At 33.1% G+C, this 16,454-nt stretch overlaps 1 pseudogene; it reads left to right on the top strand.

The window, feature by feature from the left end:
• Positions 1–1,398: 1,398 nt before the first annotated feature.
• On the top strand, positions 1,399–7,747 carry LOC139089636 (protein peste-like; annotated as a pseudogene).
• Positions 7,748–16,454: the final 8,707 nt, after the last annotated feature.

The following is a 16,454-nucleotide window of genomic DNA, read 5'->3' on the forward strand; positions in this document are numbered from 1 at the left end:
TGAATTAAAGTATGATAGATATTTTTTTTCATTATCTGTCAATAATAAGTACGAAGGCATGTAGAATATATGACTGAATGAATGTTTTGTACCATATCAGTTAAGAGTTTTTTAATCATAGACCAGCAATGAGTGCTACACAAGCAAGCATACATTCATAGTTTTATGAAGTACAATCTATTCATAATGATTCTGAATGCACAGCAAAAAATAGCTTCACACATCCGTCCCGTCCATCAATTCACAATTCAACAATCACTGCTGTTTGAAATTTCACAAATTACATCAAAAAAAAAGTTTATGCACTTCAGAATAGTCACACGACCGTTATCCATGATTTTTACGCTGTGATGTCACTTGCGACCGCACCAATTTACCACTACATACATATTGTATGAAATAAAATAATCAGACGCGATGAACACCCAGTTCTTGTTTCTTAATCATAGTCGGCTGATCAAATAAACTTCCCATAGTTTCTGTCTTATTTATTTAAACTTTATCATCTTACATACCTAAGAGCAACAGTTTGACTTCCGATGTTAGCTTCTCTCCATCAGCTCTTAGAATCCTATCAATTTGTTTACTACGAGTTATAGCTTCCTTTTGATTTTTTGAATTAATACAACCCATTTTTGTAGCACTATTTCTTGTCACTTTTCTTTTTTAAAAAATTATTATAATATGAGACACAAATTTATTTCTATGAAATAAATGATATTTTAGATAATAATTCACAGCGATATTAATCGTCAATCAAGTTTTCAGCACTTTATTCACTTTTTACAACTTCTTTTTTTGGATCTCACAAAAAACGCTTAAATTCGTAAGTTTTTTTCTTAGGAATCTTGTATTTTAATGTTTATGAGAAAACTAGGGTAATTTTCATAAAAACTCCATCATTTTGATTATTATCATTACACTATTAATCAATTTTCACTCGTTTTTCCAGCTTTAATCATGAAATGATATAAAAAAAATGACTTAAACTAATATTCCTAGAAGCAAAACGCTACTATTCAGTTTTTACAAAGATTGAAATTTGAAACTCAAACGACTGTTACACATTTCTATGTTTATTGACATGCCCCTCTATGAACGTTTAAATTTTCAACGACCGTTAAACTTTTCTATGTTTTTTAAACATAGAATTTTTATGCTTTTGATACGAATTAAGTCTATTAATTAAAAAAGCAATTATATCTGTGTTAATGACTACTTTGTTGCCATTAAATAATTTATAGACATTTCTATTAAAACTTGTTTCCGAAAACTTATCACACGAGATCAAGCGTCTTTTTGCAAGCGTGCAACTTTATTAATTAACTGTTGCACAATCAATCATCACTCAAGTGAAGTCGTGAAATGATTCAGTCTGAAATCAATCTTCGCTCGAGACATACGCGCGCGAGCTAAAGATCTCTTGATATTCGTTACAGGATTAAATAATTAAGTAAATTGGTCATTTGTGTATGAAAAGAATTTCATCGAATAAATGCAAGTGAAGTGATATACTACATATTATGAATTAAGTATGTGATATACATCTTATCATAAATTCCAATTCTATTTATCATTCAATTTATTCATATTCTTCATACTGTTCGTCACCTAATAAAATATAGAAGAATCGTTTATGTGAAAAAATGTCATGTGCGTGATTCACATATATTTAGAAATTAAATCAACAAAGTAACCTCGCGGGTGACCCTAGACATTCGGTAATTCTTAGTCGTATACACATCTTCATCCTCTCTTCTCAGCGGCATACATTTTTTTAATTGATGACTTTTACGTTTTGCACATAAATTAATTAAATTTATTTATTAAACTATTTAATGTGAAAGAAGGCTGTAACTTGATTTTTTGAGGTTAATATTGCGTACACCCAAACTGTTTTATTCTATGTCCCGAATGGGATGTAATTTATCCAGCCTCTAAATAATGGAAACCAGTAGCTTCATAAGAGCGGCACAAATGAAAAAGGCTATGTCCCAGACACTGCTATTAACGCTAAAGGGAAGCTTCCAAATGGCTGTCACATTTAATGATTCTCTATACCAAGATCAAGACTTCTCAGTTTCAAGATTTGTCGTGACTTTGGGATTCTACAAATGAGTCTCGACTCGGGCCTGGTCTCGGTCTCGAGAATTTGAATTAGAACCTTCGAAAAATCTTAGTCATATCGAGTCAGATTTCATTTGAGGTTAATAAATGTGGTCATAACTGATCTCTAACAAGTTGTGAATGAAATCTCAAATTTTTGCCCGATCGACACATTTTGAAATGTTGTCACGCACCACACCAATAAAACGTCATTATTCTAAGAACCAAATGCCAGCCTAATGTCGAAAACAACCAAATTTGCAAATTACTGCCACTTGGTTCTAAGTGTACTCGCTGTGTTGACAACATTCTTACAGGTATGTGCCGATCGGAGAACATTTTTTGAATATTTTACAAACTCAGACACGTTAAACACATAACTTTAAGCAATAATTTACCAAAAAATCCATATCATAAGCAATTATGATCAGGAAGGCTAAATTTTTGAAAAACAAAATTTTTCTAGGTTATAAACAAAGAATTGAATTTTGAACTTTCTTATCGGAAAAAATCGCTAGTAATTAGGTTGTTTCCTTTTCGTATTTTTCCGTCTATTATATGGAATCGATTATGCTGCAAAGAACATCATTTAAGGTTCTATGTGGTCGCAATCCAAATACACACTATGTATCGAAAAGGATAATCAGTCCTAAAATTCCGAAAATAAAGTACTTTAAGATTCTTTACTTCAAAGTTACTCATTTTAACTCCAAAGTCTCACAATGTATTACTTGTTTAGACTACAAAGAATCTCATGTTACCCGTAAGTTTGATAATAATGTTTGGCTGCGCGGCTTATCAACAAAATTTCTCATTCTTCAATGTCATAAACCTCCGGAAGGTCACAGGATGATTTCGCATAATTGACAGCATATACATAATAGCTATACTTTAATGAATACCTAATAAAATCTAAATTGAGATGTATTAATAGCTATTAATTGATCTGACAATTGTCATTCAACGCAGCTTAGTCTATAAATAAATGCAGGGAAAAATGCAAGCAACCAATGCTAATTATAGTATGGGAAGTTATTCGTTTATCGCATGAAATTTGCATTAAACTTGACCCCAAAAGAGTCTTGCTATTAATTAGTATCTTTCGGTAAAGTGATTTAAGCGAAACGTTTTGTGCATGATGTCGATCATACTAAATTTATGAGAATTGCTATGAAATTGCTTATTGTCTTGTCTCTCTCACTAATTTATTCAATTCTAAATTCATCAAGACTTTACAAGTCATAAGAATTTGCAAAGACGTGATCACGTTTCATTGTAAAAATATTGACACTAGAATAAATTAGATACATGCATTAAGTAATTTGATAGCAAGTCAACATTGTAAGCAGCAGCATATGACGTATTTACTTTTACGTAATTTTTTCCATATTTTAACAATGTATGAGGAATTCCCATGTGCTGCATAGGGTTGAATCAGCTGCCAATTAACAAGAAATCATCTTAATTATAGTCATGATCAAGTTATCTTGGAAGTTGATTAACATTGAATTGAGCATTTGGGCAGAGTGAGAAACCTTTATTGTGCATCGGCACTCATTGGTGGTTAGCAATGAATGAAATCGGATACGACATGCGGTTTATTTCACTAGTGTGCCGCGATCACACAGGTTGTCTCACCAGCTAATTTAAGTGAGTTATTCACAAATGAAGTCGAACTATCAGGGAAGGCTTTTGAAGCTACCGGATTCTAAGTAATGTGTTCAAACTGTACGGTACACCTGTGGTTCAAGAACGAAACCAGATATCATGTGGTTTATGCTTTTTCAAAAGGTGAATCACACAAATGTTGTCACACTATCATTGAAAGTATTTGAAGCTGCCGGATTCATGGTATGAAGTCCAAAATCTTAGGGCCGCCGTATAGCCTTGATCTACGACCGAAACCGTACGCGTCATCAAGTTCATGGTCATAGTTAGTCATGTTGACACACTAGTATACCGCGGCACACAGTTTAGACAGCACTGCTAAAAGGAATTCCGATAATCAATAATTATTTGTTAATTGATAATTGACGTCATTTGTGAATCAGACCTTGCTCACATTCACCTCGTTCACCCTATAATAATAATAATGTACTTAAATCACAAGAGCAAATATTATTAATAATATAAAAAGTGAATTTACTTTATGTGAAGTGCAATAGAAATTGCATAAAGCTTTAATCTTAGGAAATCAACAAAAAACCAGTTTTTTCTCTTTCTCTAATAATATTCCATTCAATTCATTCAGCTGTGCTATTTGCAGACATTTCTTTTTATGCATCTTACTACTTTGTACGAAAGGAAAAGTGTATCTACTACTTCTTTCTCTAACCTGAACGTATGATCATCATTTACATTATAAAATGCGACAGAGTGTGCAAGTCAACTTAATTTTTTTGTTAGTCGGTGTCGTTTTAATCGTTATCGGAGGATGTATTTTAATTTTTTGGCCATCAATCTTCAAAATATTTCTCGCTAAGGTAAGTTGATCGAATGGTGAAAGCTGGGATTAGTCGACTGTATGTCTAGTTATCGACTTGAGATGTTTTGGACGAGTTCCGTAGACTTGACATATTATGGCAAGTTCCGCAAATGTCAAGTTTATAACCAGACACAAGGTTGAATAATTCCAGACTATTTAACTCGACGTGGATTTATATTGTAACCGGCCAACATTCTGCATCATCATCCCGAGTCACACAATAATGACAATGTCCGTCATTCGGTTGCCGAACAGCACCATGTGTTTGTTAGGCATCGCTATGTCGCCGTATCAACGGTAATGCGGAAGATGGCCTGATTACTAACTTTGTAGTCAGTTCCGTATTGTGTTGCTCGGGTTGGATACAAGAAATAAAACCCAAATCACCCAAATAATCTCTAATCATATCAATTTATCTCCATTTTTTAGGAACTGATAATAGACGAGAAATCCCAATCATTTAAAGAATGGAAGAGTCCAAGCATAGAACTATACTTTGATGTCTATTTATTCAATTGGACAAATGCCGAGAGTTTCAAATTTCCAGAATTCCAAAAACCAATCTTTGAAGAACTTGGTCCATATCGTTTCCGTGAATATCGTGATAAAGCAGATCTAAAATTCCACCGACACAACTCAACAGTAAGCTATAAGCCATTCAGCACTTACATATTCGATGAAGAGGGCAGTAAAGGTTCATTAGATGATATATTTACGACTATTAATGTGGTTGCAATCGGAGCAGCAGCTCAGTCATTAAATATGGATTACAACCACAAAAAACTTATTTCTATTGCACTTAATGGATATGAGGAGGAAATTACTGTAACAAATACAGTTCGTGAACTTTTGTTTGAAGGTAGGAATCATTGATATTACTTTATTTGCTTGATTAGAGTCGATATTTAGCGGGAAGTCATAAAAGCACAGGCATAGCAATGCAGCCAATGCAATATAGGAATCCGGTCAACACATAGCTGAACTTAATAGGCATTTGAAGCCGCACTGCAATGATGTGACTCATTAATTAATACAGCAATGTAGCCGTGCCCTAGCCTTCACGCACAGCTGTTCGAGACGTGGAATTTGGATTTCAATTCCATATTGAGGACTGTGCCTCCTTTATGTTATGTCTGACTCTTGAAATTGAGTTTAATCTCCAAATATATGACCTTCCGCAATCTGATCCAAGAAGTTCCAATAATCAATGTGCTACTATATCCATAAAATATAAAGTCAACAAACTTTTATTTCAGGCTATGAAGACAATATGGTACTGATGGGGAAAGCAAATATGATTGAAGGTTTCGATATCAGTCACATACCATATGATAAGATAGGATTTTTCTACATGGTAAGCACAAACTTCAATATCTTTATTGCTTTTTGGAGATAATCTGGTTCCATATACTTTTTACAGCGAAATGCAAGCACAGCTTTAAGTGGAGTGCACAATGTCCATACAGGGAAAGATGACTCATCAAAATTGGGAACAATCCAAAACTACAATTCAGGTGATTTCAGCAGCATGTACAGAGGTGAATGCTCAAAAGTTAAAGGATCGCCTGGCGAGTTATTTCCACTTGACCAGAAGCCTACTTCGATATCCATATTCACACCTGACATGTGCAGATCACTTCCATTTGATTTTGAAAAAGAAGTTGATGTTTTTGGAGTTAAAGGATATCGCTACATAGCTGGTGAAAGGTTGATTGATAATGGCACCAAATATCCAGAAAATTTATGTTACAGTGAAGGATGTGAACAATTTTACCCGTCTGGTGTTTTCAATATCTCTGCATGTCGCTTTTCATCGCCTGTGTTCATGTCATATCCTCATTTTTATGGTGCTGATGATTACTACTTGGATCTTGTTGAGGGACTCGAGCCTAATAGATTCGAAACATGAATCTTATGTCACTTTAGAACCTGTAAGGAAGTATATGATTTATGGCAGTGCTGTTTAAACCCATTTGTGTCACGGCACACTTTGGTGGTCAGCCACGATTGAAACCGAACACAACATGCGGTTCATGACATATTCATAAGAATTAGTGTCTCGCGACACACAGTTTGGACAGCACTGATTTACAGCAATAAATTATCTGATTAATGTCTTACCTTATTCCTTTAGATGAGTGGAATACCATTAGAAGTAACTATGCGCTTTCAAGTGAATTTCCTACTAAAAGACAACGAAGAAATCGCCTTATTCCAATTATGTCCAACAACATTCATCCCAACAATGTGGGTCGAACAAAAGTACAAAATAGACGAAAAAATGATTGAAGAGCTTAAGATTGCAGTTAAAGTTCCATTTTTCGGAAGAATTGTCGGATTGATTATTTTTGTGTTAGGAACTGTATGTGTACTTATTACAATCATAATTAAATGCGTTTCAAGACAAGTACTAGCAGAAACGGATGTGAATTTACCTGAATTAAAGGGAGAAAATCGAAAGCCAAAAGAAAAGTCGTCGCCGTTGCTGGTTGATGGAAAACTAAGGCCGAGGATTCAAAAAATGGATCAGAATGTTGATTGATTGCAGGCAGCTTACATGTACAGCATACATCGTCCAGCGAATGACTATCAATGCAACAGATAATATTTTAGCATTTTATTGTGTTTATAATTAAGTAACAACATTCGATTCCTTAGAATTATAAGATCCAGAAGAAGAGATAAGGGACTGTTCACGGGAATGTAACCCGATCAAGACAAAATGTTCACTAAGACACCGCTGCGTCGCCATATTAACGGCAAGACATGAAGTTTTCCGAAAAAGTTCGTCTCCTTGTGTCGCTCGGGTATGTTGTGAGCATTTAATGACTGAGCGGCATAATGCGACGAACCACAACTTTGTGTCTTGCTGTTGATACAGCGATGCAGAGGTTTCTTAGAGTTTAAGCTATGCTGTTCGGAGTGAATCTTTATCGTAGACAAGAGAGATTGATCTCTGGTGGGAATCGAACCAACGTGCTCACAGAATAGTGATTCAGATATCCGGTCTGCCACATAACCACTCGGCCACAGTGGCCTTACTCTCGCCCTGATAGATTAGCCTTTATATGGTTCGATACATCAGATTCCACTCTATCTGCTAACTTATGCTGCTAACTAAGTGCCAATATTCGTGAATGGCCCTTATCTCTTCTTATTATTTTCGGTACTATTCTGAATATTCTAAAAGATATTTAATACATTATATTTATTTGATCATCATACATATTTATACGTCCAAAATGCAAACTGATCATGACAAAATCATTCCATTTATTGCTACAAAATAAAATTATTGACCTGAACTGAATAGTTATTAATAAAATATATAGCAATTTTTTAACACGTTTACAGCTTCCTTCTTTGAAACTCTGGATTTAGTGCTGGCAACACAAGTAAGAGTATCAACATCGTAAAAGTAAAAGCTATTGCTTTAAAGATCACGACTGACATTAAAACCTTGATTAAAATTTCCGACTTAAAATCTGGATGTCCATTTTCGTCCGTTTCCATCATTTCCTTACTTTCCGTTGGCTTCATCATCATCATGGAATTAGGTGCTGATATATTTCTTAGGAATAAGTATGGTGATCCAGCTGGTCTTTCATAAATTACCAATTCTTTTGGAATTTTTGATGATGTCGGTTCCGAAATGTTACTGAAGTAGCTGTACTTAGATCCAGTTGGTATTTCAAGTTTACTAATTTCATCTTCTATGTCACAAAGTACTTTAGTGGTTGCAATGAAAATTAATATAATTTTGGTGATCATTATTCGATGTCTTGAGTTTGACTGGAACTAAAAATTGTTGGATGTACCCAAAAAATTGTCAATGAATAGCTTAAAATGTTCATTCAGTCAATTTTCTAGAGCATGAAATGATAAATCATGTTCGTGAGATGATTTTCTTCTCTCAATTCTATTCTCTCTTGTGAGATGCTCACGAATAGGCGGGGATTAATGTATTCAGTGATTTATGGATATACGAAATCCCTCCTTCATCGTACAACACATTGAAAGATTCTTAAAAGAACTATTGCATATTATGCATCAATATTTGTTTAGTAATGTTTACAATTTTTGTTAATATTTGCAGAAACAAAAAGAAAATTTTTCAGACTGAATGGATTTACGATAGACATTGCATAGCAAATCTCATATCACCAAAATATTTACAAAATGAACTTACCGAATTTTTAAATATTTTTGCTACTATCAAACAATTTTTCTTTTAATTAAACATTCTCAACAGTGAAGAGGTAACATGATCAGCTACGCTGGGGGAATCCGATGGTCGAATGTGAATTAGTCTGAATTTTATAAACTCTCTGGTCTGGAGGATTTCGTTTTTTTTTTCACTATGTATTAATGTTTACTAAATTGTAGGCAAATTTACATTAAAAAGGGGATTCCGTAAACAAATTTTTCAATTCTCAAACAAAAAAATCCCATACAGATGATGATGATCAACTTATAAATATTTAAATATGTAAAAAAATAAAAGTTTGTGGACTCATTATGATCATTAACAACAGCAGAGTTGGCAGGACTCCAATGTGGAGTCCGGACTTTCGGAGTCCGGACTCCGAATGTCCGGACTCCAAAAAAAAAAGTGGAGTCCGGACTCCAAAAGTCCGGACACCCGGAGTCCGGACTCCAATGGAGTCCGGACATTGGGAGTCCGGACTCCGAAAGTCCGGACTCCGGGACTCCGGGAGTCCGTGGAGTCCCATACAAAAATTTTTTTTTTTCTTTTTCGGTTACACTGCGTAACCCGAGTTGAAAAAGTGAATTTTTTGACATTTTTTTCGGTTACACTGCGTAACCCGAGTTGAAAAAGTGAATTTTTTGACATTTTTTTCGGTTACACTGCGTAACCCGAGTTGAAAAAGTGAATTTTTTGACATTTTTTTCGGTTACACTGCTTAACCCGAGTTGAAAAAGTGAATTTTTTGACATTTTTTTCGGTTACACTGCGTAACCCGAGTTGAAAAAGTGAATTTTTTGACATTTTTTTCGGTTACACTGCGTAACCCGAGTTGAAAAAGTGAATTTTTTGACATTTTTTTTCGGTTACACTGCGTAACCCGAGTTGAAAAAGTGAATTTTTTGACATTTTTTTCGGTTACACTGCGTAACCCGAGTTGAAAAAGTGAATTTTTTGACATTTTTTTCGGTTACACTGCGTAACCCGAGTTGAAAAAGTGAATTTTTTGACATTTTTTTCGGTTACACTGCTTAACCCGAGTTGAAAAAGTGAATTTTTTGACATTTTTTTCGGTTACACTGCGTAACCCGAGTTGAAAAGTGAATTTTTTGACATTTTTTTCGGTTACACTGCGTAACCCGAGTTGAAAAAGTGAATTTTTTGACATTTTTTCGGTTACACTGCGTAACCCGAGTTGAAAAAGTGAATTTTTTGACATTTTTTTCGGTTACACTGCTTAACCCGAGTTGAAAAAGTGAATTTTTTGACATTTTTTTCGGTTACACTGCGTAACCCGAGTTGAAAAAGTGAATTTTTGACATTTTTTCGATTACATTGCGTAACCCGAGTTGAAAAAATTAATTTTTTTACATTGTTACACAGTGTAATCGAAAATAATGTCAAAAAAATCACTTTTTCAACTCGGGTTACGCAGTTTAACCGAAAAAAATTTCAAAAAATTCACTTTTTCAACTCGGGTTACGCAGTGTAACCGAAAAAAAATGTCAAAAAATTCACTTTTTCAACTCGGGTTACGCAGTGTAACCGAAAAAATGTCAAAAAATTCACTTTTTCAACTCGGGTTACGCAGTGTAACCCAAAAAAATGTCAAAAAATTCACTTTTTCAACCCGGGTTACGCAGTGTAACCGAAAAAAAAATTCAAAAAATTCACCACTGTTACACAGTGTAACCGAAAAAGAAAAAAAAAATTTTTGTATGGGACTCCACGGACTCCCGGAGTCCCGGAGTCCGGACTTTCGGAGTCCGGACATTCGGAGTCCGGACTCCGAAAGTCCGGACTCCATTGGAGTCCGGACTCCAAAAAGTGGAGTCCGGACTCCAAATGTCCGGACTCCACGGACTTTCGGAGTCCGGACTCCAATGTCCTGCCAACTCTGAACAACAGCTGATTAGAAATAAATAGTTGGTTTACGTTGAACTGAAGTGATCGCAGATCTCTGGATCTTTTAGATTTAATAAGCTTAGTTTTATTGAACGTTGCTGTATATTGTGTGGATTTATAAATCAGTTCGATGGATTTAGATACTATAAGCTATCCAAATCACGGAATTGAGCGAGAATCATGTCAAAAATAGTCAATTCAGAATTTAGATTTTAAATGACTTCAAATCAATATCTGAAACTAAGTTTATCTTTAGAGCGAAGGATTCTGGCTGAACATATACCAATCTATTAACTTCTATCTGAGTTAGACTTACATTTAGATTAAAAACATGTTTTGTTGTGAATATATCAACTGTCGTTTTATATTCAAATTTTATTTACAACTAGAATTAGTTGATATTCCCTTTTTATAGTTGCTGGCCCCTCCATATAAATATTTTAGTTTGTTTTTAAATTCTGAAGAATAAACATCATCATTATTAATCAAATCCAGTTGGAATTTCTTTAATTAAACTTATTTTTACTCTTTCTGTCTTTTTGAGAAAGAAGTATAGACTGCCACTGATGATTGTGATAGTTTCAGCAGCTATTAAATCTAAATAAACCACTGAAATTGTCACAATCATCAGTTTTTTCAATAAATTCAATTTTGTCGCTCGCTTCATCGGCATTAGACTTAAAATTCATTTGACTCAAGCATATAGAACAACACTGAAAAATCCACAATATATGACTTTACTTGTCCTTTTATTCTCCATTTATGTTACAGAAAAGAATTCATAATTTAATGTCATGGATTTGAAATGTTTATAAGCCATTTAAATTAAAGTTTATGATCTTTTGCCGTCGTTTGCATCATTTCATTAGCCAACATATTGAATCTCAAAGAAATGAAGCATAGCAAGAATAGTAATTGACTTCATGATGATGCTTTCTTCCTCGACTTTTGGTTCTTGTAATGTAAACAAAATAAAAATTAATATGAATATCTTTGAACTCGTTTCGCCTCAAATAACACATTGCATCCATTAAGTTATTTTTTCTTTAAAATCAATTTCTTTTCTTCTCTTCTCTTAATTAATTTCACATTGCAATATAAAGCGGATATCGATAATTAATTTTCGTGTTTTTCTTTCGTTTTATTTTTAAAGTGTGAAAATTTTATTCATCATCCTCATAATCTGAGTCATATCTATCTCCAGATCCATCCTCTTCTTCATTCGCATCCTCTTCATCATCATTTTCATCGTCGTCGTCGTTGTCGTTTTCATAGAAGCTTTTCCTTAATAAAATTTTCCTGATCGTTGGGGAAATTTTATCAATCATGAATTGGAGGTTAAAAAGAGTTGAATTGGGTAGGAATCTGTCAAGTAACCTGTTTTGAGAATTAGAAAATTGAGTCAATTCAAAATGAGGCTTTATAAGTGCTCTAAAATCAAGGACAACACATTTACCGATCAACACAAATTATTCATGGCGACAATATGGCGTCTAAGTGGCAAATATTACCTTAATAGCCATAAGCACTGGGATTTAGAATATGTCATGTGGCCGCCAACTTACTGACATGAAAAACTTCATCGGATTTGTGTATCTAGCAAAGTTTATGCAGCACTGAAATAATTTAATATTAATATTTCTTACTTATCGTATGGATAGAGCTGATCAATTGTATCAAACATGCCTTGAAAGCGACAATAAGCATCGTGTTCAGCTACACACCAGGCAACCAAATTTCCTGAAAAGCCTTCAATCGAATGAATGAAGAAGTTGTAGCGCTCAATGGATCGATAATCAGTTTTGTCTAAAATGGAAGTAAATTAAGAATAAATCATTAATTATGGATAAAATTTAGAGTTTGGCCAAGAACCGCAGGCATGCATTTCCTGCGTTTTAGGTGGGAAATTATGAAGTCTTCAGCTTTACCGATAGTTTGTCTAAGGCTGCAGGCCTACAGTTTTAGATGAACCTTAATAAAAGTCACTCACTTATGTATGCATAAAGATCCAAATCATCTCTTTCTGACACAATAGTATCTGGATTTCTCACATGAGTATTCATAACAGGCAGAAAGAACAAAAATCCAATAATTATGAAAAACTTTGCAATCTTTTTAAATGTAATAATCTTAAAAATTGTCTTTAAAATCCGAGTCAAGTCATTCCTCGACGCAAACTGATCCAGAAGAAATTTCTGTTGATCTCTACTTAACATTTCATGAAAATTGTGTCGTGTTATGTTTGGATAAGTCAAGACACTCAATATATTAATTATGGAACTATATTTTTGCTTCAAATTTTCCACAGGAATAAAGTCTTTAATGTCGTAACTTTCCACGATGAAAGTCTTGAATATGAGCAGAACTAATATTAATCGCATATTCCCTGAGATTTGTCGAGCTTACTCAATGACTGAAGATACACTGACTTTATTAGTTCTGTAAGTTACTTTCATTTGACATGCTGCTTGCACATTAAAAGAAGCATTGATATCAGTTACAAAAGAATTTAGTTTATTGTTTAGGCATTTCTATTAATTTAATACAATAGATTTACAATTGATCAATTTCGTGGTCATGCTTGCTGTAAAGTGAATAAGCAAGACTTTCACTCTGATGATTAATTCCTGAAAAAGAGAAATTTCAATAAGTTGATCCTCACTTTCTATGATTGTTAAGTACAACACATTTACCATTATTACTCCTTGACTCTTCTTCCTTATTCTTTAGCATATGCTGGAAAGAATCCTTCGCTGCTTGTAAAAACAGGAATCCAAAATATCAAAGAAGCTAAAGCGAGGAAAATTGCAATTTTTTTATAAATGACGATTACTATTAAAAGTCTAGTGAACTTCTTCTTTAGACTCGATTCTGCCCAAATGTAGTCTAAAGGCCAAGATTCAAAGTAAGTTCCATTAGTCCGTCGAGCATTTAAAAATGATGAAATTCCATCTTGGAATAGTGACGGAAATTTAAAAAATTTCGGAATATTAAGGAAATCTGAATGTTCCTAGTCTTTTGAATAGATTTCGATGAAATCAGACTATGTGATTCACTGAAGGAACTAAAAATTAAAACAATCGAAAATGCCACACACAAATTTTTCAATATCATATTTTTAGTAGAAAAATGATGTATGATATTTCAAGTGCTAAGATAAACTGAATGAACATGTTTGACTGTCACATCATCGCGTCAATATTGTTTGTCTGATTATGAAAAGTTATTGGAACGCATCATGAACATTCGGATAGAAATTCCACATTTATGATTCATAATGCGATTTTTGCAAGATTTTTGTCATTTCCTCAAGTTTAATATTATTAAACGGATTTCCGCGACACTGAAATATTCCACTAGAAAGGGATATTTCGCAAATAAGGTAGATGTGCTATTTGTCACTTTATTAATCATAAATTAGTAGTCTTGAACAACACAAATCAAAAAGTCTGCATGATTGCCTTACACAAATACCAAAAGTCGGTAAATCGAACGAAAATCTGGCAACAGATTATAACAGATGAATTAAGCCAAATGTGGCATCATGTCAGAGTCACGTCGACCTGATGCCGAATTTTAGATCGAATGGTCGACGTATGCTTTCTACCATGCTATCGGGATATATCCATAGTTTTAATAAATGCAACCACGACGGAACCTCTTTCATTTAAGTCGCTCAATTTTCTATAGTCGTCATTTACGAACAATCCCTTTTTCAATTCTTTTTAAAATTTCTTTAAAATTTTAAATCCAATGAAGATCAAGAGAACCTTATAAAACAATTGAAAATTTTGCTGTTAAAAACCTCACAAATCAAAATTCAAACAGTGAAAAATCTTTTGTTTACATATTTGTGTCTTTCAAATTTTTCCTTTCCTTCATCTAGCATATAAACAATAATCTCTTCACTAGCATAACTATTAAATGTGAACGTTAAAATAGAATAGATCAAAGTTGCTCTTCTTTCATAAAGATGAATTTTTTTTCTCTTCTTTTTTTTCTTACTTTACTAATGTTTTGTCTTTATGGAAACTGTTGGATGGGCGATATGGAATTTTTGAATTATGAATTATGGGTATTGTGAGTATTAATCACAATATGTATTTATTAATAAATATAATTATAGAATTTAAAATAAAATGATGTTTATTCTTCGGAGTTTAAAAATAAACTAAACTATTTACATGAAGGGGTCAACAACTATTAAAAGGGGAAAATCAACTCAGGTCTATTTGCAAATATAATTTGAATATTAAACGACAGTTGATTTAAACTCAACAATTGATTATGAAATAAAGAATTTATGAGTATTTTAGAAGTAAGGAACACTAAAATACTAAAATATACTGAACTGGAAAAAGTAGGAACGGATTCAGAGAAACATTGTTGACATCAAACCAAGGATTGTTGCCATTTCTTCAATATTTTAGTTCAATAAGTGCTAACGTCTTTAAAACTGAACAAAAGCCTTTGAAATTTAAAGCCAGCTTAAAACACTTGTAGTTCATATTCTTGTAATATTGAAAAATATAAGGTATGTCATGCCCAAATCTCACATTTTCATATTTTTAAGTTTTCACGATCGAATCTTTTGTTCTTGTACCTCAAAACTTATTTTTCATTTAAATTTCTTTTAAAAATACCTTAAAAATTTCGTAGAATTTAATTTTTTTCAGTCTACATTCCTGGCACAAAAACAGATCAAAATCATGGATGAGCCAACGCCATTCCGATTATAAAAAAGAAGCAAAATTAAGGAAATGTAAATCTGTATTCCGTTAATGAAAAATTCCATTGAAAAAAATCCTATTAAAAGCAATTTCCCTTTTTCTTTATTAGGCAATAGATATATACATATATATACTTTTTGGGTTAACATAAGATATTATCCAGACGCCAAGTGAGAAATTGAAGTTTCACAAAAAAAAAAAAATGAAATTACGATCGCGGTGAAATTCAAGACTGTAAGTAGTGAGCCTACAATTTTTTTAATGTTCTGCTATCAAACGTAAACATTTAACTTTTATGATCATAAAATGGATGTGAAAATAAAGTCAAGATTTAAATTTAAATTCATTTCAAATTGTAAGTTCTTGCCAAAATATTCTACAGCACCTACCGCAGTCGACCATAACTGACAAGCTAATTAATTTATGACCATCCTTAAAAAATTCTCGTCTTTTTTTGCAACATTTAGAAAATGTTGTGACATTTAAGGAAAGCCACTCAGTGTGTGATGACATTTTTACAACAACAACACAAATAATGTCATGTGTGCGTCCATACTCTTGACAAATATTTGGCGCCACTACCCACTTGACATGAAAAGGAGAATCTTTTTTTTTGTAATAATGTAAATTAGGAGCTAATAATACAAAGCAGGACAAGTCTAGGAAATGAAAGTATTCATCACTCAGAGTCAGGGACATTCAGACATGAATAATGTAATTTGACCACAAAATATTGTTTCATATTTCAAGAAACTTGAATCTTTTTATTGCATCTTTGATAATTAAATAATTTTTTAAATACATACGTTATTATATCTTAAAATCTGATGAATGTTCTGACTTTTTAAGAACGCGTTATTATCAAAAATCATAAAAAAAATTTCAAGTCTCTACTCCTTTTTCATAAATTTAATGGAGGCGAGTATGAGTTTAATGTAGATAGATGAAGATAGACTTAAGGCGCATCTGAATGGCATCGATATTATTTTTGGAATCAGTTCTGTAATTTGTAAATGTAGGT

This window comes from Chironomus tepperi, unplaced genomic scaffold (assembly GCF_022539635.2).
Source record: "Chironomus tepperi strain 1889 unplaced genomic scaffold, CSIRO-AGI_Ctep_v1 contig_185, whole genome shotgun sequence".
In the NCBI taxonomy this organism is placed as follows: Eukaryota; Metazoa; Arthropoda; class Insecta; order Diptera; family Chironomidae; genus Chironomus; species Chironomus tepperi.